The 24,380-nt window shown below is 35.6% G+C and overlaps 1 protein-coding gene across 3 annotated transcripts in view; it reads right to left on the bottom strand.

The window, feature by feature from the left end:
- Positions 1–24,380, bottom strand: part of ARHGEF12 (Rho guanine nucleotide exchange factor (GEF) 12) — a 155,046-nt gene that overhangs the window by 93,669 nt on the left and 36,997 nt on the right. The window contains exon 1 of one of the 3 annotated variants that reach the window (XM_011964975.1): positions 13,520–13,712. The exons of the other annotated variants lie outside the window; for them this stretch is intronic. The gene's annotated coding sequence lies outside the window, so the exon portion shown is untranslated. Of the gene's footprint in view, positions 1–13,519; positions 13,713–24,380 lie in introns of those variants that run through there. 3 annotated transcript variants of the gene reach the window in all.

Below are 24,380 nucleotides of genomic sequence, written 5' to 3'. Positions count from 1 at the left end.
TATGGAGAAATAAAAACCTTATATATTAACACTTTCCAAGTAGAACTCTAATGGAATAAAGGTTGAACATATTTCATGTTTTCTACTTAGAATTTTTTTAATTGTATAAGAAATGTATTATGGATAACATGTAAAATTTAGAGGTTATGTGAATATAAAATACAGGTAAAGATAAAACTTAAAAAACTGATCATAACCAATATTATTACAATGAAATCTTCTATATAACACCTTCTGCATTCATAGAAAGCATTTTCTTCTGAGGAAATTCTTTTTCACTAAAAATACTTTTATTGGCTATAGTTAAATGCTGTAATTAAATTTTTGGTTTTGTACTAAAGAGATTTCTTTTCACAAGTGCTCTGGTTCTGGTGTCAAACATTAACAATTCCTCAATCAGAATTAGCAATCCACTTATTTTATCACCAAAAAAACACACTTTCTGCTGTCAAATCTGAATACCCCAGACTTCCAAACCACCATAGATAAAAGGACCTCTGATTTAATGAGGAAATGAATGATATGCATGCCATTTTACACTTGCTTTTACACAAAAGCTTTTCTTGACCCAAAACAAAGAAATTACAAGTGGGATATAATCTTATCAGTAACGATGGCTCACCACAGCACGGAATTTGAAAGGTTGGAGGATGAGTGTTTTAGGAATTCTGACATTCCTCTTACAACATTTCAGAATTGAGAATCACTGCTCTACAAAGTTCACTGTGTAACACTGACATTAAGTTATGTTTTCTCCCTTAGCTGTTACAAATGTGGCTTATCCTAATATACTTAACACACAAGACCACTGACACTAGTAAATCTGTTACTAATATTTTTATTACATTTTCAAGATAATTCCTCTCTCAGGGGACTGAGTAATGAGACTGCCATCTTTCCAAAGTGTAGTTTCCTATAAAGCAATGGTTCTCTCTGCCTCTTCAATATGAAGAAATGTCTCACTTCCTTTATGTCCAAAGAAGTACATGTATAAACTTTTAAAAACTAAAGACAAAATAGGAAACAAAAATCACCCATAATCCCAACACCCAGCATTTTTATGCATATATTCCCATCTTTTCCCAATATAGAGATACATTTCTGTATACAATGTTTAAAATTTCTTTTCATAAAAATTAAAGCATACTGGACATATTGATAACTTTAACTTAATAAAACATCAACATATGTTTACAATATTAAATATTTCACTACAGTGCTGGTTTCAAACTGTGCTCCATAAAATTCTAGAGGTTTAGAAGAGGTCCCTCCCAGAGCGGGAGTGTATAGATGGGGCTCCAGACTCCCCACACATCAGAGCTGCTTTGTTTTTTATTTATTTTATATATTGGACTTCCAAATCAGATAAATATTTAAAAAATATAGTTCTAAATAATTCTTGATAGCTGCAAAGTATCCTGTGATATGGTTACTTAATTAACAAGTTCCCTTTTGTAAATATTTAGGCTGGGTCTAATTTTTCAGCATAATAAAGAATGTTATAACAAATATCCTTGTAACCCAAGTTCTACACTCCCCCTTGATTTCTTCCTTGGGATGAATTCATTTATAGTAAGGAATCCAGATGGGAGTTTGGACTAGAGATGAAAGGAGTTTCTGTGGGTACTAGGTAAACAGAAAAGAGAGGACACACTCATCCCCTAGATCACTTGCAAGAACTCATGTCAAATCTTTATGGAAACAGCAGCAGAAGCTGAAGAAGCTGTTTTGGCAACAGACCTTGTAAGACAAAGGGCCAGGGTAAAATTATTTTAATGCCCAAGTGACAAAGTGAGGCACGAGAAATCTGTGAGAGACTCCCTATTTCTGTTGAAAGTAGAAAACAAACAAACAAACAAAACCCAGGGACATACATAATAGCAGTTATGGTACTATCCACAAACTGAATAAATGCCCAAAGCTACAATTTGTAATATTTTCAGGATAATTTGTGTCTTATTAATGACAACACCAACACATTTGAAGAGTAAACATAAATGTGGAAGATGCATTTCTTATGTAGTATGTGAAAAGCACTAAGTGCATATAGAGATTCTCAGCTTCTCTGTATTAAACATGAAAGCAGTCCTAATTGGAAACCATTATAGTTGTTGTGGGTTGAATTGTGTTCTCTCCAAAGATATGCTGAAGTCTTAACTTCCATATCTGGGTGACTTTATTTGGAAACTGGGTCACTGCCCATGCTTATGGTATCACACCTAAGAAATCTTTGCCTAACCCCAAATCACAAAGATTTACCCCTACATTTTCTTCTAATAGTTGAATGACTTCCTATTTTACTTTTAGGTCTACAATATATTTTGTAGTAATTTTTATATAGAGTGTGATATCCAATTGAAATCCAATTGTTCCAGCACCATTTGTTGAAACTGAATTGCCTTTTGCACTTTTGAAAATCAGTTCTCCATATAAATGTGGGTCTATTTTTGGAATACCACACGGTTGAAGCACCCTTTTCATCACCCATCAGAGGATATATGACACCAATATGACTTATCACTAGTAATGTTAACCGTGGTCATTTGGTTAAGGGAGTGTTTGCTCGACGTCTCCCTGTAAAGTTACTATTTTTCCCTTGCCATATTTTTTTCTTTGAAGAAGTCACGAAGCCCAATCCACACTAGCATCTGAGAGGATTAAGCTCCATCTCCTGGAGGAATAGGAATCTACATACACTATTTGCAATTTTTCTGTAAAGAAGATTTGTGTTTTCTCATCCATGTATTTATGTAATCATTTATATCAGTATGGGTTCATATATGTTTATTTTAGACTTTGAGTTCTAATCCAATACTATGTTATTTATTATCTTGCTCAAATTCTTCCAGTTTATGCCAGTGACATGCTCTCACCTTTCTGTTTGAGCACTTTCTTGTTTGTGGCACTACAAGGCACTCTAGGTTCAACTTGCATTTTCCCTATTGCAGCCTTAGAGTCAACCATTTCTCCAAGGAGCTATTTTATTGGAGAGTGATATTTAGTAACCAAGATCCAGGAGCTGGGTGCGCTCACTGCTGCTGAGATGTCACCACTTCTAGGCCCTCTCAGTAGAGAGAGCAGGGAAATGTATGTGTTATACTAACTGGGGCACACATACATATGATATGGTTTGGCTGTGTCCCCACCCAAATCTCATCTTGAATTGTAGCTCCCATAATTCCCACATTGTGGGAGGGACCTGGTGGGGGGTAACTGAATCACGAAGGGGAGGTCTTTTCCTGTGCTGTTCTTGAGATATTGAATATGTCTCATGAGATCTGATGGTTTTATAAAGGGGAGTTCCCCTGCACAAGCTTTCCTTGCCTGCTGCCATGTAAGACATGACTTTGCTCTTCATTTGCCTTCTGCCATGATTGTGAGGCTGTCCAAGCCATGTGGAACTGTGAGTCAATTAAACCTCTTTCCTTATAAATTACCCAGTCTCAGATATGTCTTTATTAGTAGTGTGAGAAGAGGCTAATACAACATATCTATAATTGTTTCTGTAGCTATCCATATATCTGTATCTATATTAAGCTCAGCATGAGTTCATACTGATACCTTTAATTCTAATCTAATTCCATCGGGTTCATTTCAGTCTTCTCCCTTGCTTAGCTCCCTTCAGATGTTGAGAAACCTAGTTACCACCATTTACCATCCATTTACTTACATTGCCTGATTTTTGTGTGGTGAACCAATCTTGTACCCCGGCATAAAACCTACCCAGTCATTACACACACACATACACACAGAGTGCATATGTATTTTACATATTTTTATGTTTTATGTATATGTAATATATACTTACATATTGTATATATTATTGTTGGAATTTATAAAATTACCAACATATTCCATCTAAATTGTTAAATTTATTGCCACAAAGCTATTCATAATGCTCCCTTATCATTTTTTTTTTTTGAAACAGAGTCTTGCTCTGTTGGCCAGGCTGGAGTATAGTGGCGCCATCTCAGCTCACTGCAACCTCCACCTCCTGGATTCAAGCGATTCTCATGCCTCAGCCTCCCAAGTAGCTGGGATTACAGGCTCGTGCCACCATGCCAGCTAATGTTTGTGTTTTTACTAAAGATGGTGTTTCACCATGTTGGCCAGGCTGGTCTTGAACTCCTTGCCTCAAGTGATCTGCCCACCTCGGCTTCCCAAAGTGCTGGGATTACAGGTGTGAGCCACCGCACCCAGTCTCCCTTATTTTTTTAATATCTGAAGAATCTGTAATGATATCACTTCTTTCATTTATGATATTAGTAATGTTTGTCTTCTCTCCTTTCATCCCGATCAGCTGGCTAGAGGTTTAATAATTTTATTAATTTTCTCAAAAGAACTAGATTTGGGGTTAATGTTTGCTACTGTTTACCTGTTTTCTACTTCATTGATTCCTGCTCTCATCTCTATTTTTTTTTTCTCCTGCTTGCTTTGGTTTTAATTTGCTCTTCTTTTTCTAGTTTCTTAAAATGAAGTTGGTCAGGTGTGGTGGCTCACGCCTGAAATCCCAGTACTTTGGGAGGCCGAGGCAGGAAGATTGCTTGAGCCCAGGAGTTTGAGACCAGTCTGGGCAACATAGTGAGACTCCACCTCTACTAAAAAAAATTAGCAGGGCACACCTGTAGTCCCAGCTACTCGGGAGGATAAGGTGGGGATGGCTTGAGCCCGGGAGGTTGAGGCTATAGTGATCAAACCACTGCACTTGAGCCTGGGCAACAGAGTAAGACCCTGTCTCAAAAAAAAAAACAAAAAAACAAAAAACAAAAAACAAAACAAGAAAAGAAAAGAAAAAGAAGTTGCTGTCATTGCTTTTAGACCTTCTCTCTTTTCTAACAGGTGTTTAATGCTATAAATTTTTATGTAATGCTTTAATGGCAACCAACAGATTCTGGTATGTCGTGTTTTCATTTGCATCCAATACAAAATACTTTGCCATTTCCTTTTTTATTTCTACTTTGACTAAGAATTGTGTTATTTATTTTCCAATGTTTGGAGACTTTCCAAAGATCTTTTATTGATTTCTAATTTAATTCCATGGTGACCAGGACACATACTTTGTATGACTTGAATCCTTTTAATTTATTGAAATTTACTTTACAGCCCAGAATTTTGTCTGTCATGGTAAATGTCCCATATTTGTTTGCAAACATGAAAAAAAAAGAGAAGTATTTGGTTGTTGGCTGGAATGTTCCAAAAGTGTAATTAAATCAAATTGGTCAACAGTATCGTTTAAGTATTCTATATCCTTGCTTATTTTATCTACTTTGATTAACTACTGAAAAACGGGCACTAAAATAACTGACAATGTTTGTAGATTTGTCTATTTGTCCTTTCAGTTATGTCAGTTTTTGTTACACGAATTTTGAAGTTTTGTTATTAGGTGTATACATGCCTAGATATGTCTTCTTTTTAAAGTGACCCTTTATCAGTACGAAATTACCTTTTTTATCCCTATTGATATTCCATAATCTTAAATCTACTTTATCTGATATTAATGTGGTCCAGTTTTCCTTTAATGTAGGTTAGCAGGGCACATCTTTTTCCAACCTTTTACTTTTAAACATTGTGTATTTTTAATTTTAAGGTGTGTTTCTTATAGCATACACTTGGGCTTTGCTGTTTCATCTAATCTGACAGTCTATACATTTTAATTGGGGTGTCTGGACCATTTACCTTTAGTGTGATTGCTGATGTATTTAAGTCAATCATTTTGCTATTTGTTTTTTATCTCATCTGTTGCTTCCCCTTTTCTCTTTTTCATCTTTTAAATTAAATTATTTTAATTAATCAGCTGATTTTGAAAGCAATTTTAATATTCCATTAACTTGTCTGACTCTCTCACTAGATTTTAAATTATTTGAAGGCAAGGACCACATTCTATTTGATTTTGTATTCTAATTAAGTATTATGGTGCTGAGCATATGCCTGACAATTCAATACATTTTTACTACATGAATTCACTCATTACATACATTTTTATTGAGAACTATAGAGGACATAAGTTACCCCAGAAACCACAGCCTTCCTTCTAAGAGAACTCAATTTTATTCAGTTATCTACTATTCCTCTGAGTCCAGATGACTCAGGTCAAGCCAACTCCATCTGTAGCAACAGTGATGGGCCTTTTTGGCCTAACAGTAATTCCATTCTTGGGTAAGCAATTGGTTCCGAAAAAGCCAATGAAAGTAGAAACAAAGTTCACTGGTGGCATCTATGAAAGTATTTCCTTATTCTTGACAGAACGATGTGAAACTTCTTTCTCTCCCTCCCACTGAACCTCAGTGAAGAAGCAAGCGGCCTTAACAGCTACTTCGCATTCACCTTTAATGACTAGTTTAGGATGAGGCTGATTTTGATGGCAAGACTGTAAAGATGGAAAGCATCTGGGCCCTTGACATAGTTACGTCCCTAAATCAAAAATCTCTGACGCCTACCTCTAGATTTCTTTTTTATGTGAGCCAGTAAATGCGTTACTGCTTAGGTCAGTTTGACTTGTGTTTTCCGTTATAGGCAGCCAAGTGCATAGAGAGTTACACAAACACCAACCTATGCCAGGAGGTTGAAGACACTGGAGGTTACGTTAGTGAGCAGATAAGGGCCTTGCTCTCAAGCAGCTTACATTCCACAGGAGGAAGATAAACTCCACAAAAAAATAATTGTACCAAAGAATTTCAAATCATGGTAAGTGCAATTAAAAAAAGATATTATTTGACTAAATACATTAATTTAGTTTATTCAAAAAAGACCTTAGAGGCATTTGAGCTGAGACTTAAATGAAGGAGCCAACCATAGGAAGATCTGGGCCACAGAATTATACGTAAAGTAAACAGCTAGTACAAGAGTCACAAAGGATAAGCAGATAAATGTATTTGAGATACACAAAGTCCACTGTGGCTTAAGCATAGAAAATGACCAAGAGAGTAGTAGAGTAGTGCTGAAATGAGATCCACAGAAGCAGACAGGGGCCCGCTAACCTAAGATTGTGAGCTATAGAAACAGGCTTAGAGTTTATTCATAATATAATGGAAAACCACTGGAGAGTTTTACATCATGATCTAATTTGAACACTAAGGAAGTTAAGTACAGTCTGTTTTGTTTACAGTTTATTTTGTCTCAAACATCAAATACTTATGCAGCATCTAATATGTGGAAAACACTGCATAAAGGTTATAATGTTGATATATTATTTCTCTCCCTCACTCCTCAAGCAAGAATTTCACATTATCTTGAAGGCAGATTTTTAGAAAAAAGAGAAAAATAAGAAGAAACTAGTAAAGAATGGGAGGCGCTATTAAGTTGTGCTTCCTACCCTAATTTCTCTAGATTATTGTCTGAAACTCATAGTTTTTATTTTGTTTTTTGAAGCATAACAAGACTGAAACGCAATCTGGTAAACTTAGAACTATAGTTCAGCCATTAGTCTCTGCCCAGGCAAGTGTTTCAGCCTTGTTCTAACACAAGTATTTGGATTTTTCCAAGAGCTGATGTCAGGGTTTTTCACAGAGACAGAACAGCATTTATAGGCTAGAGAAGGAAAAAGGGTTTCCCCAGCAGCTATGCTCAATGTGGCCTTTGTACTGCTCCACTGCCAAAGGCAGGAAGACCCTGCTAGATAGAGCTATTTAATTCCTGGAAAAAATTCTACCCGGGGAGGGTGGAGGATGATGATTGGCCAGATTCCCCATTAAGGAAACCTAGTTTAATTTTCTATTAAATTAAACCCAAATTTAAATGAGCTCATCATCAGAACAAAGGTTTCTTAATTCTTACTAGAAAAAAATCATTCTGTGGAACTTGTGTATAAGGAAGAGATGAACCAGCTAGAATAAACACACATCATAGAGGTAAGGAACAATACAGTAAACTGTGTCACATTTCCTGGGTTAGCTTCCCTGAAAAATATTCATTTGGGAAGAATGGTTAGTTGAAGACACTCAAAAGTCTCAAACTACATTTGGTAGTCAAAAAATATGCTAGGTGATAGCTCCAAACACATCATCCATTATCTGTAAGAACAATAATTAACAATTAAAATCAGTACAATAATAGCGAAACTTGAGTAGCTTTACTTGCATACTTACAGTATCTGCTTTAAGTACTTTTTATGCATTAATTCATTTAATTATAATTCTATGAGATAAGTAAAATGTTTAGCCTTGTTTTATTGAAGAGAAATGTGGGGTTCAGAGAGGTTAAGTAACATATATAAGCTATATAACTAGTAGATGAGGGAGCTTAGATTCAAAACCTCACAGTCTAACTAGAACCCTTGCTTTCAACCTCTGGACTACCACCTTACAACAAAAACCATTATCATCTTCCCTTTGTACAGTTTTTTATTAATAGTTAACCAAAAGCTTTCACAAGTGAGACTCAGAAAACTAGATCTAGTATAATGACAAGATACTTAGGTAGAAAGGTATTCATATCCCGTTATACAGTTTTAGGAAAAGATAAGCCAATAGAAAGAACTTCCAATCCTACACAATCTGTATCTCCTAATCCCAGAGCTCAGTGGAGAATTCAGTTAATAGCTCTGTGTCATATGGCAACTTGCCAGCTATACATTTGAAGAGAAACATGTCTCCACCTGAATGGCAACATTCCTGCAAACCACTCATTCCTTCAATAAGTATGTGTTCAATTCCAGGTAAAGATGGGAGACAGCAAAAGCATTTCTATTCCATTAACCTTCCTCAATACTAAAAGCAAAAATAGAAGGCAGGAGGAGCATGAAGGAAATGATTATGATCTCAAACCATTAACTACAAAACATACTTGCCAAATCTGTTAAATTGTGGAGTGATACCAAGGAAGTCTGGTAGGCTTTGACCAGGAAACGGATTTCCCTAAACATAAAGATCACAGACGTGAAATGCAGATCCAACTATCCTTTGATTAGAAAGGGACTACCCAGGTGTGCAAATAAAACAAAGGAGTAGGGGACACTGTAGAGACCCCGAACAGCAGGAGGAGAAAAAATAAAGAAAAAATAATATGACACATTCTTAGATTTAGGACACTCCTGGATATCGAAGGGTTATCTGCACTCCCATGTTTATTGCAGCACTATTCACAATAGCCAGTATCTATCAACAAACAAATGGATACAGAAAATGCGGTACATATACACAATGGAGTTCTATTTGGCCATAAGAAAGAATGAGTTCCTGTCATTTGCAACAAGATGGATGGAAATGGAGGTCATTATGGTAAGTGAAATAAGCCCGCAAAAGAAAGACAGACTTCACATGTTCTCATTCATTTGTGGAAGCTAAAAATTAAAACAACAGAACTCATGGAGACAGAGAGTAGAAGGATGATTATCAGAGGCTGGGAAGGGTAGTGGAGGGTGATTATAGTAAAAAATAATTTTACTGTACATTAAAAATAACTAAAAGAGTATAACTGGATTGTTTGTAACACAAAAGATAAATGCTTGAGGTGACAAATACTCCATCTACCCTGATGTGATTAATATACATTGCATACCTATATCAAAATATCTCATGTAATCCATAAATACATACACTTACTAGGTACCTACAAAAATCAAAAATTAAAAGACTACCTGAAAATGTATCACAGACCTAAAAGTAAAACCCAAAACTACAACACCAGAAGCAAAGAGGTGTGACCTTGGGTTAGGCAAACATTTCTTAGATATAGCAAAAGCACAATCTATAAAAGAAAAAATGATAAATTAGAATTCAAAGTTTAAAACTGTTGCTCAAGGAAATGTGAATTCTATCTCAATAAAAGTATTAAAGAGAGAAAGAGGATGCAAAGAAAATGAAAATACAAGCCACAGGCTGGGAGAAAGGATTTCTAAATCATATATCTAAAAGGACTTACGGCCGGGCACAGTGGCTCATGCCTGTAATCCTAGCACCTTGGGAGGCTAAGGCAGGCAGATTACTTGAGGTCAGGAATTCAAAACCAGCCTGGCTAACATGGTGAAACTCTGTCTCTACTAAAAATAAAATAAAATACAAAATTAGCCAGGCATGGTGGTGGGCACCTGTAATCCCAGCTACTCGGGAGGCTGAGGCAGGAGAATCGTTTGAACTCAGGAGGCGGAGGTTACAGTGAGCCGAGATTGCACCATTGCACTCCAGCCTGGGAAATAAGAGCAAAACTCCGTCGCAAAATAAAATAAAATAAAAGCACTTATATCCCAAACATATAAGGAACTCTTACAACCCAATAACTAAAAGCCCAATTAAAAACAAGATTTGAACAGATAATCCACAAAAGAAGACATATGGATGATAAAATAGACACATGAAAATATGTTTAACATTTTTAGTCATCAGATGAAATGCAAATAAAAACTATAATATGATACCATCACACATAGTTAAATGGCTAAAATTAAAAAGACTGACAAAACCAACTATTAGTGAAGTTGTGCAGCAACTGGAATGTTGCTAATGGGAATGTAACACAATACAGCCACCTGGAGAAACAGTTTGGCAATTTCTTAAAAAGTTAAAATATATACCTACCACATAATCCAGCCATTCCACTCTTAGTTGTTTACCTAAGAGATGAAAGCTTATGTACACACAAAAACCTGTACGTGAATGTCCAAAGCAAACTTATTCCTAATAGTCTAAAACTTGAAACAACCCAAATGCCCCTCAACAGCTGAATGGATAAACTGTGGTATATCCACACAATGGGATATCATTCAGCAATAAAAAGAAATGAATTAATGATACACAGGAACGCAGACAAATCTCAAAATAATTATGTAGAGTAAAAGAGACCACATAGAGCACAAACTACGTGAGTTCACTTACAAAAAGACCTGCAAATTAACCTATAATGACAAGAAAGAAAGCAAGAAAATTCAAACTACTCTATAAGGACCAAAGACAAGTTAATGAGTATACCTCGGGATGGGTGAGGAGGGGTGGAAGTGGGGAGAAATTATGAAAATGCACAAGGAAACCTTTGGGGTGAATATGTTTATTTTCTTAATTTTGGTGATAGTTTCCTAATTGTGTATTTATCAAAATCTATCAAATTATTCTCTAACCATAGGCAGTTTATTATACACCAATTACATCTCAATAAAACTGTTAAAACTCTCAAGAAGCCTAATGTTTAAATGAAACAAAACTACCAGTAAAGGTTATGTTATACTTTATGAAATATATTTTAAGCAAAAGACTCAACGGTCTGAATATTTTCTACTCATTGTAAATTTACAGCATTTGAGACTATCTATACAGCAACACATAAATAAACCAAAGAGACACTTTGCTGCTTTTTTTCTCTGCTTATATGGAATGCTTTAGTAAAATATTTTCAAATAGAATTCTGGGTAAACCTATGGTTACCAAGTTCTATACTACCAATAATTTTGTAAAGGGCAATTCCAGCAAACTTAAGATTACTTGACTACATTTGATTGTTTCGTAGGTGTTCTTCTTTTTAAGATTCTTACACTTAGTTCCTTAAAGGATCACTGTAATGGAAAGATTAGTAATTTTGGCCCCCAGGGAATCTTTTGGTGTTAAGAATTATGAAGTTACTTCTATATTTTGCCAATGTACTATACAAGTCTATTATTTATTCATTCGTTCAAAAAATTAATTTATAACTGCATGCTATGTAGCCAGGCACTAGTCTAGGTCTTTGTGACATATTTGGGGGAAGGGAAGAAGATGACAGACAATAATAATCTTAATAAATAAATGTATATTGTACATAATATAGAAGACGATATGCACTCTATCACCCTCCCCTCCCCACCACACACACTCCAACATGTACAGCAGATTATGAAGGATCAGTAATGGAAACTAAATATAATAAAAACTCTAAAGTAATGAGAATTGTTTCCATAGACCATATGTGAAAATCTTACACTGAATAGAATCATGAACCAAGATTGCCTAGTCCAACCCTCACACTTTACAGATGATGTTAAATGATTTGCTCCATCACTCAGTTCTTGGCATAAAGATTAGGATCCCTATCTCCTTTTCACTCACTGGCATCACTATTTGTGATGTCAAATAATCATGATAAAAATGCTTTCATCTATTCATATACAAACAGTGGAAAGAGCTTTAGAGTCTGACTGACCCAGGCTTCATCACTCCATGGCTTTGTTACTTATGGTAAATTACTTAACCTCTCAAAATGTAAATTTTCTCATCTATAAAAGTGAATGACAATTTTTGTTTGCTTGTTTGGACTAATGTGCATGCGGTAACAAGAATGACAATAATTTCATGACTAGGTTGTTATGAGGATTAAATATAGTAGCTTATGTAAAATACCTACATGTCAGTACACAAATATATAACATTGCAATACTTACATGCTTGCACCAAAAATGGTACATCATATGCATGAGTTTTTTATATCCTCTACTAGACTATAAACTCGATATATATCTAAAGTACCTAGCATAATGTAAATGCTCAGTAAGAATTTGTTAATTTGTTAATACTTCTGAGGAGTCAAACAGCTTTCAAAATGTGGCAAACAGTATGATAACTCATACCATGATGTAAATAATCGAATTAACTGAAAGCTCCATAGTACGCTTCAACATGTTTTCAGTCTGCCTTTCCTAAACAGAGAAGTCTGTAGCACTTAAATGCATTTTAATGTCATAAATTATGGTCCTAGCTCTTTCTGTCCACAAGAAAATAATTCTCACCATGAAAAATACTTTCAAGAGAAAACCAAAAAAATCTTCAGCATTTTACACTACTTCTTTTCATGTTCATCCCTTGGTTCCTGTATTTGCAGCTATAATTGGAAAGAAAAAGAAAGCAGAATGCAATTCCAGTGCCATCACAGCAACTCGGCAGCTTCTTCAAATTTATAATCAACATTTTAGCTGACAAGAGCAAAAATACCACAAACTGAACAAAGGATAAAATAATTCAAGTTGATAAGATTGTTTGGTGCCATGGACACCACGTTTTCCAAATGATTATATATTTCAATTTAGTTTCCAATGCAAAAACAGGAAGATTACTCTGTAAAAACACTCCCTTCCCCCACTGTAATATTAATCCCCACTCCCTATATCCCATCCATGGTCTCTTGGGTATCAAAGGGAAACAACCATCCTGAAGCATGAGATAATTAAATCACAATTCACAGAATAATACGTCAAAGTCTCTCAGATTCAAGACAGGTTATGCCGATTCAGTTCTAAAAAGGTAACAGAAGAATGCTGCATCCTATTCTTTTGAATAAAGATATCCTTGCAATGCTGGATGTTAAAACCTTTGTTCTAAAGCTAAGCAATTAAGGTACGGGTTTTCAAAACTAGGAATTTTCTTCCTTAGGTCAAATTAGGTTTTTTAAAACATGATAAAAATCCTAAAAGCTATTGTGAGAAATAATAATGAACAATGTAAAAATATCCTTTTCCTTTTTATTTTATTCCTGTTACAGGTACATCCCTTTCACTGAAGCTATTTTTCTACCATTTTGCTCCATTTTATACACAACCCAGAAAACAAAGACTGCTGTAGATTACCTGGATCACCGGACAAATCAGCAGACAAGCAAAAGCTCAAAAGGCTCGTTTCCATGGAGTAGAAGAAAATGAAATCCTCACCAAAATACCACTCCCTTAGCAATCCTAAGCTTTTTCTTTACATATACATTCGATATCCTTGGAAAGGCATTTGTCAGATGATTTTACTGACCACAAGAGGGATGGTAAGAAGAAACCCCACCTCTTCTCCCACCCCCAATCATCTACCATCATCATCCGAAGCCCAACACTGCGCTGCTAATGGAAAGACAGAGAACAGCATCCATGTACATTTCCCTAGAATAACACTCAGGAAAATATACATAATATAAAGCAAGGATTTGGCTAATTCTTTAGCAGAACAGGCCAAATAGCTCTCATAAAATTAAAAATACTTGCAAAAAAGATTCAATTATAAAGCCACAAAAAAACCCCTAATTTTCTTCTTGAATACAGTATGATTTTTAAATTGGGAATTTCCCAAATACAGTGCCAAAAAATGGAGTCCCTCAAATACCTTAAAATTCAGTTGTTGTTACTGCTCCTTTTCGTAAAGCCAGATAAACCAAATAAGTTAGGATTTCCAAAAAAAAAAAAATCTTTTGTTGGTAGTATTACCCCTTCAAAGAAAATCTGGGACAGGAGGTGGGAGTAAAGGAGAAACAGATTTAAAACATGGGGGGAGGAAAAATATTTTCTGCCCCAATAAGCCTAATTAAGTCTGTAAGCAAGACTGGGAGGATTGAAATTTCTTCATGCTACTCTGTCTGTTTGTGTTTGATTATTGTGAATCTTCCCAGGTCTCAAACTATGCCCTAGGCATTATGTCTGGCATTCTGTTAACTATAGCAGCCTGGCCACTTACAGTAGAATGAGGGAGGAACAAGAGACAGACTCATGCAATCTAATCCCTAGAAGCCATGTAATTTTGCTAAAACAGTAATTTGCCTCAAACACTGCTCTAAAAAATGCACTGCTATACTAAGAAGACTCAACCTCTACTTTCCTTTTCCGAAGCATCAACCCAACTTGACAATTTGCAGGCACACAATTTCTGGGATCAATATATAAGTAATGAATGAAAAACATGTTGTTTTATAAAACATACTCCTTAAAACATTTGAATATATCTAATTTATAATAGTTAAATCCCAGTAATCACTTTATCCACATAAATTATAGCTCAAGGTTCTGTGAATTTTGAAGGAACTCACAGAACCTCACAACCACAGTTAGTGATCTATGAAGAATCAGCTTCCAGGGAACACATACCTTGGCAAAAGTAGTCAAAAAATATATATTATATATAGGTACAGGTATAATATATATATTACACAAAGGTATAGATATGTATTTAAAAGGTTCTGTATATCTTCTAAACTGTAGACTAATGATTCTCACATGGAATGAAAGAACAAATTTATCGAACCCTGTAAGCAGTTACTAAAGAAGTAGTTACTGATCAAGACAATAGTCTAGATTTGCTAAAAACAAGGCAGACTAGACTACTGCCTGCCGCTATCATTACACTTCCTCCACCTATACCGAGGTCTCACGTTTCTCTGATGCTTGGCACTTTCTGACCAGCCCAAGGGTCCTAAGAAACACTAAGCTCCCCATATGTCAAAGCCTGTGTTGGCTGATGAGGCAATTTCTCACACAGGACAGCTTAGAACTTGAAGCCAACTAATTTCATGTCTCAACATCGCTATCATCCTAGATCACCAAACAAAACTTTAGTCATCCATTAATCATGTGACATCTCTCCTCCAAAAAAATCTTCCACTGTTCCCCTCTCTATCAAACTTTTTCACTGTGTACTCTAGGACAGGAGTCTCCAACTCCTGGGCTGCAGACAATACCGGTCCATGATCTGTTAGGAACCAGGCCACACAGCAGGTGGTGAGCAAGTGAAGCTTCAGCTGTATTTACAGCTGCTCCCCATTACTCACATTACCACCTGAGCCCCACTTCCTGTCAGATCAGTGGCGGCATTAGATTCTCAGAGGAGCAGGAACCCTATAGCGAACATGAGAGGGATCTAGGTTGCACGCTCCTTATGAAAATCTAATGCTTGATGATCTGTCACTGTTTCCCATCACCCACAGATGGGACCGTCAAGTTGCAAGAAAACAAGCTCAGGGTTCCCACTGATTCTACATTATGGTGAGTATATAATTATTTCATTATATATTACAATGTAATAATAATCAAAATAAGGTAGACAATAAATGTAATGCGCTTGAATCACCCTGAAACCATCCCACTACCTGTCCTCCCCCGATCACCCTCCTAGTCCCACTGAAAAACTGTCTACAACAAAACTGGTCCCTGGTGCCAAAAAAGTCGGGGACCGCTGCTCTAGGACTCTTTCCACAAGAAACCAAATACCACTACACTCTTAACTTCATAGAATGCGCTTCAAACGCTGCCTTAACCAACACCTCGCTCTCCCGCAAAGACACTGTTTCCCTTACTGCCTTTTCTTTCTTTTTTTTTTTTTTTTCCTGAGACGGAGTCTGGCTCTGTCACCCAGGCTGGATGGAGTGCAGTGGCCTGATCTCTGCTCACTGCAAGCCCCGCCTCCTGGGTTTGCACCATTCTTCTGCCTCAGCCTCCTGAGTAGCTGGGACCACAGGCACCCGCCACCATGCCCGGCTAATTTTTTGTATTTTTAGTAGAAATGGGGTTTCACCGTGTTAGCCAGGATGGTCTCAATCTTCTGACCTTGTAATCCACCCGCCTCGGCCTCCCAAAGTGCTGGGATTGATTACAGGCGTGAACCACTGCGCCTAGCCCCCTTACTGCCTTTTCTAATGGAAGCCACCCCTTATTCCAAATCCCAATGCTTTCAGAGGCCAGAGGAAATTTACAATTTTCTTAATTTTTCTGACTATCCAAATAACCAATGCATATATAAAAAGGTGCTCAACTTTAAGGAAATGTAAATTAAAACCACAATGAGAGAGAGAGAAATAGAATGAATGAATATATACAGTACTTATGAAGATATAAAGCACCTAGAAACTACATCCACTGATCAGAATATAAATTGGTACAATCACTCCAGAAAAGTATTAGGTAAAATCAGCTAAAGCTGAACCAGCAAATTCCACAACTAGGCAGAAATGTGTATGTATGTTCACAAAAAGACATGTCCGTGAAGGTTCCCAAATAGCACTGTTAGTAATAATACCAAACTAGAACTACCTAAATGTCCATCTGCAGTAGAATGGATTTTTAAAACTGCCATATACTCATACATTAGAATATTAGTCAATAATGCAAATGAATTGTGACCACTCATACAGATAAATGTCATAAACAATTCAAAAGAAAGACACTAGATTAGAAAAGAGCACATACTGCACGACTCCATTTCTATAAAGAACAAAAGCAGTCGAAAGTTAAACACGAGTTACCATACGACCTACAATCACACTCTTAGGTATTTACACGAGGGACTTGAAAACTTATATCCACACAAAAACCTGGTCATGGACATTTACAGCAGCTTTACTCCCAATGCTAAAAACTGAAAGCAACTAACAATGGCCTTTAATGGGGGAATGAAAAAACAAATTATGGTTCATCCACACAATGGAATACTACAACATTTTTTAAAACAAATGAACTATTAATTTACACAACATGGATGAATCCTAAATACATTTTACTACATGAAAGAAGCCTGATACAATCTTTGGATTTTTCATGTATTTTACTACATGGAAAAATCCAAAGACTGTATCGTTTCATTTATACAACACTCTGGAAAATGCAGAAGTAGAGAGAGAGAAAATAGATTAGTAGTTGCTAGGGACTAGAGGAGAGGACAGTGTTTGACTACAAAGGGGATGCACAGGAGGACAATTAGGGTGCAGGATCTGCTCTGTATATTAGGGTGGTGAATACATGACCCATTGCATTTGTCTGAACCCACAGAACGGCATAGGACAAAGAGCGAACTTCAACAAATGTTAACCAAACAACCACCACTAACATCAACCAAAATCAGAAGATCCCAAGATGAAATGTGGATTGCAACAAATGAAGCTAACTGCATTATAAATGTATGACATAACTTCACTGAAGGGGTGGTGAAAAAGGAGCTAACCTAACAAACTTTGGAACACGGTGTTTTGACTTGAAATTGTAAGGCTAATGACAAAAGAAATTGTACATAAATACTGTACTCATGGGGTTTGGGGTAATAATTCTAAATTTGCTTTTCATGTGTACATGGGTTGAACAAATAAGTGAATGGATAATGGGGTGGCTGGAGCCAGGTTTCTCATGGTTGGACAAGGAAGTCACAGATTAACAAGAAACGAGGACTAGAGTGAACCTTGTGGTACTGGATTATAATCAGAGACATCAATATCAACTCGTTTAACTTAACATATATGCAAACTGATACATATAGAAACAATTAAGAGACGTATGTGTATACATGGGTTAGTATACACACAGATATTACCTAGCTCTGTCCCCTGAGAGGGCCTAAAAGCGATGATACTCCAACAGCAATGAGCACACCTAGTAACTACATTTTGGTTCCTAAATAAAAGGAATGCTAGTTCCTTCAAATGGCTGATTCTACAGCTGGCGCAAAGAGAATACAAGATGAGCCTGGAGCATCTTATAGTACATCAGGAGATGTTCAAAAAACAAAAGAGACATAAACACTAACCGGAAAACCTTCCCAATAGTCAAAGTTGGAACAATTTAAGCAAAAGAAAAGAAACCTAGCATTAGAACTCAAAGTAGAGAATAAACATACATGAGTCCATACTGATATAAATGACTGAATAAACAGAGAAATGTGGGGAAAGATCCAAATCTTCCTTACAGAATAATTTCAAACCATATATGTAGATATCTCCCCCTTCCCAAAGTACGAGTTGGACTAACAGAGAATAGTGAAGAAACCTAGCAAACACTATCTCAACCAAGTGGTCATGGTTAACATCACCAGTGATGCCACGTGGACATCATGCACACCTGATGAGAGGAAAAGGGGATTCTTTCCAAAAACACATAACCCAGTCTAATACTGAGAAACAGCAGCAAACCCAGACTGGGGGACATTCTACAAAGTCCTCAGGGATGGCAAGGTCGTGACAAACAAGGAAAAACTGAGAAACTGTCACAAACCAAGAGACTGGGGAAACATGAAAACTATAAGCAATGTGGTATTCTAAAATTTGATTCTAGAACAGAAAGAAGTCATTAATGAAAAAGCAGGAAAAATCCAAATGAAGTATGAAGTTTACTTAACAGTAATATACTGAGGTCGGTTTCTTAGTTTTGACAGATAATACCACCATAACGTAAGATGTCAGCAATAAGGAAAACTAGGTGTGGGGTATGGGAACTCTATGTGAGATTTCCCATATTTGTGCAACTTTTCTCTAAATAAAAAATTAATCCAAAAAAAGTTTAAGGATTAATCTATGGTACTAGAAGTCAGAATAGTGGGTACTCTCAGGGGGCAGTGAATTTAATTGCTTGTTGAAAAACATTTCCACAAAGAAAACTCACTTCACTGGTGAATTATCACAAGCATTTAAAGGAAGAGATAACAATTCTACACATGACAAATGAAAGTGAAAACACATGACACTTCCCAAAAAATTTTCTGAGGCCAACATTGTCTCAGTATCAAAACAAGGCAATGACATTACAAGAAAACTGAACACAAATATCCCTTGGGAACAAAGGAACAAGAACAATCATCAAAATATTAGTAAACCAAATCTATCAATAAATAAAAAGAATAATACATAATACATAATAAAGAGACCATTAGGATAAACCAAATGGGGTTTATCCTAAGAATGCCAGGTAGGTTTAACACTCAAAAATCAATGTAATTCACTGTATCACCAGTCTAAGAAAGAAAAGCCTCAGATGAAAATACCTCCTGGCAAATTAAAAAAAGAAAAAGAAAAAAGAAAAGCCATATGATCATCTAAACAGATACAGAAACAGCATATGACTAAATTCAGTATCTGTTAATTATAACATTTCGTACAAGCTAGGAATAGAAGGTAACTTCTCCAAACTGATAAAGAGTACGGAAAAAAAAAAATCATACTTAATGACAAAATACTGAATGCTTTCCATAAGATTGAGAACAATGCAAAGATGTCTACATGTCTGCTTTCACCGCTTCTTTTAACATTTTAGCCAAATAAGTAAGACAGTGAAAATAAATATATAAAAGGCTTATACCTTTTAAAGTAAAACTTTTTAATAACATGACATTATGTAAAACTCCAGAGATCTATATAAAAAAGCACCAAAAAGCAAGTTTAGTAACAGTAAGAACATACAAAAATCAATTGTATTTCTACATATTACCAATAAACAATTAAAAATCAATTTTTAAATGCTATTTATAACCTCAAAACACATAAACTTAACAAACCATGTGCAAGCCCTGTATGCTGAAAACTATGTAACATTTATAGAGAAATTAAAGAAGACTACTTAAATGGAGAGAGAGATTATGCCAATGGATTGGGAGACGTAATTTAAGATGTCAATTCTCCACATTCTGATTGAGATTCAACACAATCACAAAATCCCAGTCTGTTTTCTTTAAATAGAAATTGACATGCTGACTCTAACATTCATATGGAAATGCAAAGATCTAGAAGAGCCAAAACAATTTTTAGGAAAACAACAAAATTGGAAGACTTATATTACCTTATTTAAAGACTTAAAGCTTAGGTAATAAAGACATAAGGATAGGCATACTGATCAACAGAACATAATAAAGAAACCATAAATACAACTATACATAGACAGTCTATTAAGTTTTTAACACAGATGCCAAAGCAATTCAATGGGAAAAGGACAGTCTTTTCTGCAAATGGTACTGGAAAACATGCCAAAACACGCACAAACTTTAATCCTTTCCTCACAAATGTTAACTTGATACGAATCACAGGCCTAAACATAACAGCTAAACTATACAACTTCTAGAAAAAATTAGGAGAACATCTTCTGCAACCTTAGGTTAAGTCAAGATGTTTAAGATAGGGACCAAGAAGCATGAACACAAAATAAAAAGTTGATATACTGAACTTCATCAAAATTAATAATTTATGCTCTTTGAAAGGCACTGTTAAGGAAATAAAAGGACAAGCCACAAACAGAAAGAAAAACGTTTTCTAAATGTAACTGACAAATGACCCATATCTTACCTCTCAATAATAAGACAAAGACAAGCCAACTTCTTAAAAGATTTGAACAGATACTTCACAAAAGAGAACACAAGGCCAAAAAGCAAATGAAAAGTCCTCAATATCATTAATCATTAGAGAAATGCAAATAAAAAGTAGAGTGAGATGCCATTCACACCCACTACAATGACTAAAATTAAAAAGACTGATACTACCAAGTGTTGACGAGGATGTAGAACAAGTGAAACTCTTCCACATTTCTAGTGGGAATGTAAAATGACAGAGGCACTTTGGAAAACAATTTGGCAGTTTCTTATAAAGTTAATCAAGGCCAGGTGTGGTGGCTCACGCCTGTAATCCCAGCACTCTGGAGGCTGAGGTGGGAGGATCCCCAAGTTCAAGACCAGCCTGGACAACATAGTGAGACCCCATTTCCAAAAACATAAGTAAAAGAATTTTTTAAAAGTTAATCGTATATTTACCATATGACTCAGCAATTCTACTCTGAGATATTTACCAAAGAGAAAGGAAAATACATTCTACACAAAAACTTCCAGGAAAATGTTCAGATTTATTCAAAATAGCCAAAAACTGGAAACAATCCAAACCTCCACCAACAGGTCAATGGATAAAGAAATTGATTTATTCATACAATGTAATACTATTATGGTAAGAAAAAGGAACAAACTACCACTATATGAAACAAATTGGATGCATCTGAAAAGTATTAAGCCTAAAGAAAGAGAAGAAAGCCTGGGCATAGTGGCTCATGCCTGTAATACCAGCACTTCGCAGGGATCAAGGCAGGAGGATCACTTGAGCCCAGGAGTTTGAGGCCAGCCTGGGCAACACGGCAAGACCCCATCTCTACAAAATACTAAAAAATTAGCTAGGTGTGGTGGTGTGCACCTGTGGTCCCAGCTACTTGGAAGTCTGAGGTAGGAGGATCACTTGAACCCAGGATATTAAGCCTGCAGGGAGCTGTGTTTGTGTCACTGTACTCCAGCCAGCCTGGGTAACAGAGACTGCCTTAAAAAAAAAAAAAAAAAAAAAAAACAGAGCAGACAGACACAAAAAGATTACATACTGTACACGATTTCATTTATATGAAGTAGGAAAGGCAAAACTATTGTGACAGAAAGCAGAGAGAATTTTTGGGGGTGATGGAAATGTCATATACCTTAATTATGCTGGTTGTGGTGGTTAAAAAGTATACACACTTGTCAAAGCTCATCAAAGTACACAGTTAAAATGAGTGAACTTAAGGAAGTCAGTATATCAAAGAGACCTGCACTCCTATCTTTATTGAAGCACTATTCACAATAGTCAAGATTTGGAAACAACCTAAGTGTCTATCAACAGACAAATGAATAAAGAAAATGTGCTACATATACACAATGGAGTATTACTCAGCTATATATAAGAATGAGATCCTGTCACTTGCAACAACATAAACAGAACTGAAGGTCATTATGTTAAGTGAAATAAGCCAGACACAGAAAGACAAACTTCACATGTTCTCATTCATTTGTGGGAGCTAAAGATTAAGACATCTGAACTCATGGAGACAGAAAGATGTTTACCAGAGGCTGGGAAGGGTAGTAGGGGGTTGGGGAAGTTGGGATTGTTAAAGGATACAAAAATATAGTTCGATAGAATAAGATCTAGTATTTGACAGAACAGGGTGATTACAGTCAACCATAATTTACTGTAAATTTAAAAATGACTAGAAGAGTATAATTGGAATGTTTGTAACATAAAGAAAGAATAAATGCTTGAGGTAATGGATACCCCATTTACCTCAGTGTGATTATCATGTATTGTATCCCTGTGTCAAAATATCTTGTGTACTCCATAAATATAAATACCTATGCCCATAAAAATTATAATATAATGATTAATTTTATATGTAAATTATATTCCAAAGTCTATTTTTTAGAAGATAAAAAGAAGGAAATAAGTCCCAGTGTCTAGAATTTAAATCGTGGATAAACTGACCAGCCTCTCTAACTTCCTACTTAAAACAGGAACCTAAGTTTTTCCCTTAGATAAACAAAATCTTTAGAATTTGGCAGGAAAGGAAACCTTTATTTCAAAAATACAATTTAAAAATACAATCTGAACATTTAAAAAATCTAATTCTCAACTCTGAATACATTATTTATAACATTTCAATGGGTGGTATATCAATATGATGATTTATTTAATAACTAAAGCCCAAGCAATTACCAGAGCAATTCACCTAACTAGGCTATTCCTACCAGAACCAATACTTTACACTGGAGAAATCTGATAAACATTATTTTGGTGATCAAGGTCATCATCAATAGTCACATATCACGCTGGTAGTAAGTACCCTTGGCGTGAGTTGATGAAGATGTCACTTTACCTCTGTGATCTTCCTTCCAACAACCCACACTCCAGTCTAATCCTAAGAAAAACATCAAGCAAATTCTAATATAGGGGCATCCTACAAGAAACCTGACCAGTATTCATCTGACTGTCGAAACCATCAAGAACAAGAAAAATCTGAGAAACTGTCACAGCCAAGAGGAGGTTAAGGAACATGACAAACTAAATATAATGTGGTTTCTGAGGACAGGAAAAGAACAATAGGTAAAAACTAAGGAAAACTGAATAAACTACAGACTTTAATATTAATGTTAACACTGGTTCAGTATCAAATGTACGATACAAATGTAATATATTAATAATAGGGGAATCTGAGCATGCGTATGGGGTGTATGTTCTTTTCTAGCTTCTCTTTTTCTGTAAATCTAGCCTTGTTCTCAAAAACAAACTTTTTATTTAAAAACAAAACAAAACAAAAGTCTACCCCATCAGAACTCGGAACACTACAGGTAAAGGAAAGTTGCAAAGGGGAAAGGAATCAAAAAAATAATTGTATGGGTGCTTTTTTTAAAGAATATCATTACAATGTTGGTAGAAAATATTGTAAAGCTCTTTTTTTTTTAACTATTTAATGGAAAAAGAGAAAACATAAAAGGAAAGGTCAAAAAGATGATCTAACAGGGATGTTAAAAATACTTCCCAATGCTTATACAGCTGTACTGGTGTTCTGACGTCAATCTCAAGACTCCCATGGATTATACCAACAATTCACTCTTTGGTGTTTGCTGTTTAAGTTTCAAAGTAAAACCAGTTGTTAATGAATGTTCACAGTTTCCATGATAAGGAGACTCACCCTGCCTAAAACCTGAGGCATACAGTGGCTAACCGTGGCAGGAGGAAGGGCAGAAAAAGAGAGAGTCATTCCGGGCATGCTTATTTGAGTTTAAATTAAGTCTTCTCTCTTAGCTCTTTGGGCCATTCATCTGCCCATTCGTTCTTTTCACTGAGAAACTAAAGTGAAAATACCAATCTCTTTCATTTTGTTGATAAATCTGAAGATCTCATGGGTAAAACCAAATTACTAGTATACCCTTCTAAACTGAGAGTTGACATCCACAAATTTATGAAATTTCAAAGTACAGAATACCTGTATATTGTATGGTGGATTTACCTTAATAGAGCTATGTTAGTAATCTGAATCATTAATATGCATGACTCAATGTAATGAGTTAGTCATAAAAGCATAATCTTCACTGTAACCATCATATACGTTTTTCACATTTTAAAAGGAAAAATTTTTTTTTAATATTTAATTT

Source organism: Mandrillus leucophaeus, unplaced genomic scaffold (assembly GCF_000951045.1).
Source record: "Mandrillus leucophaeus isolate KB7577 unplaced genomic scaffold, Mleu.le_1.0 Scaffold71, whole genome shotgun sequence".
Classification (NCBI taxonomy): domain Eukaryota; kingdom Metazoa; phylum Chordata; class Mammalia; order Primates; family Cercopithecidae; genus Mandrillus; species Mandrillus leucophaeus.
Note: the sequence above shows the minus strand (reverse complement) of the source record. Positions and strands in the feature narration are given on the sequence as shown.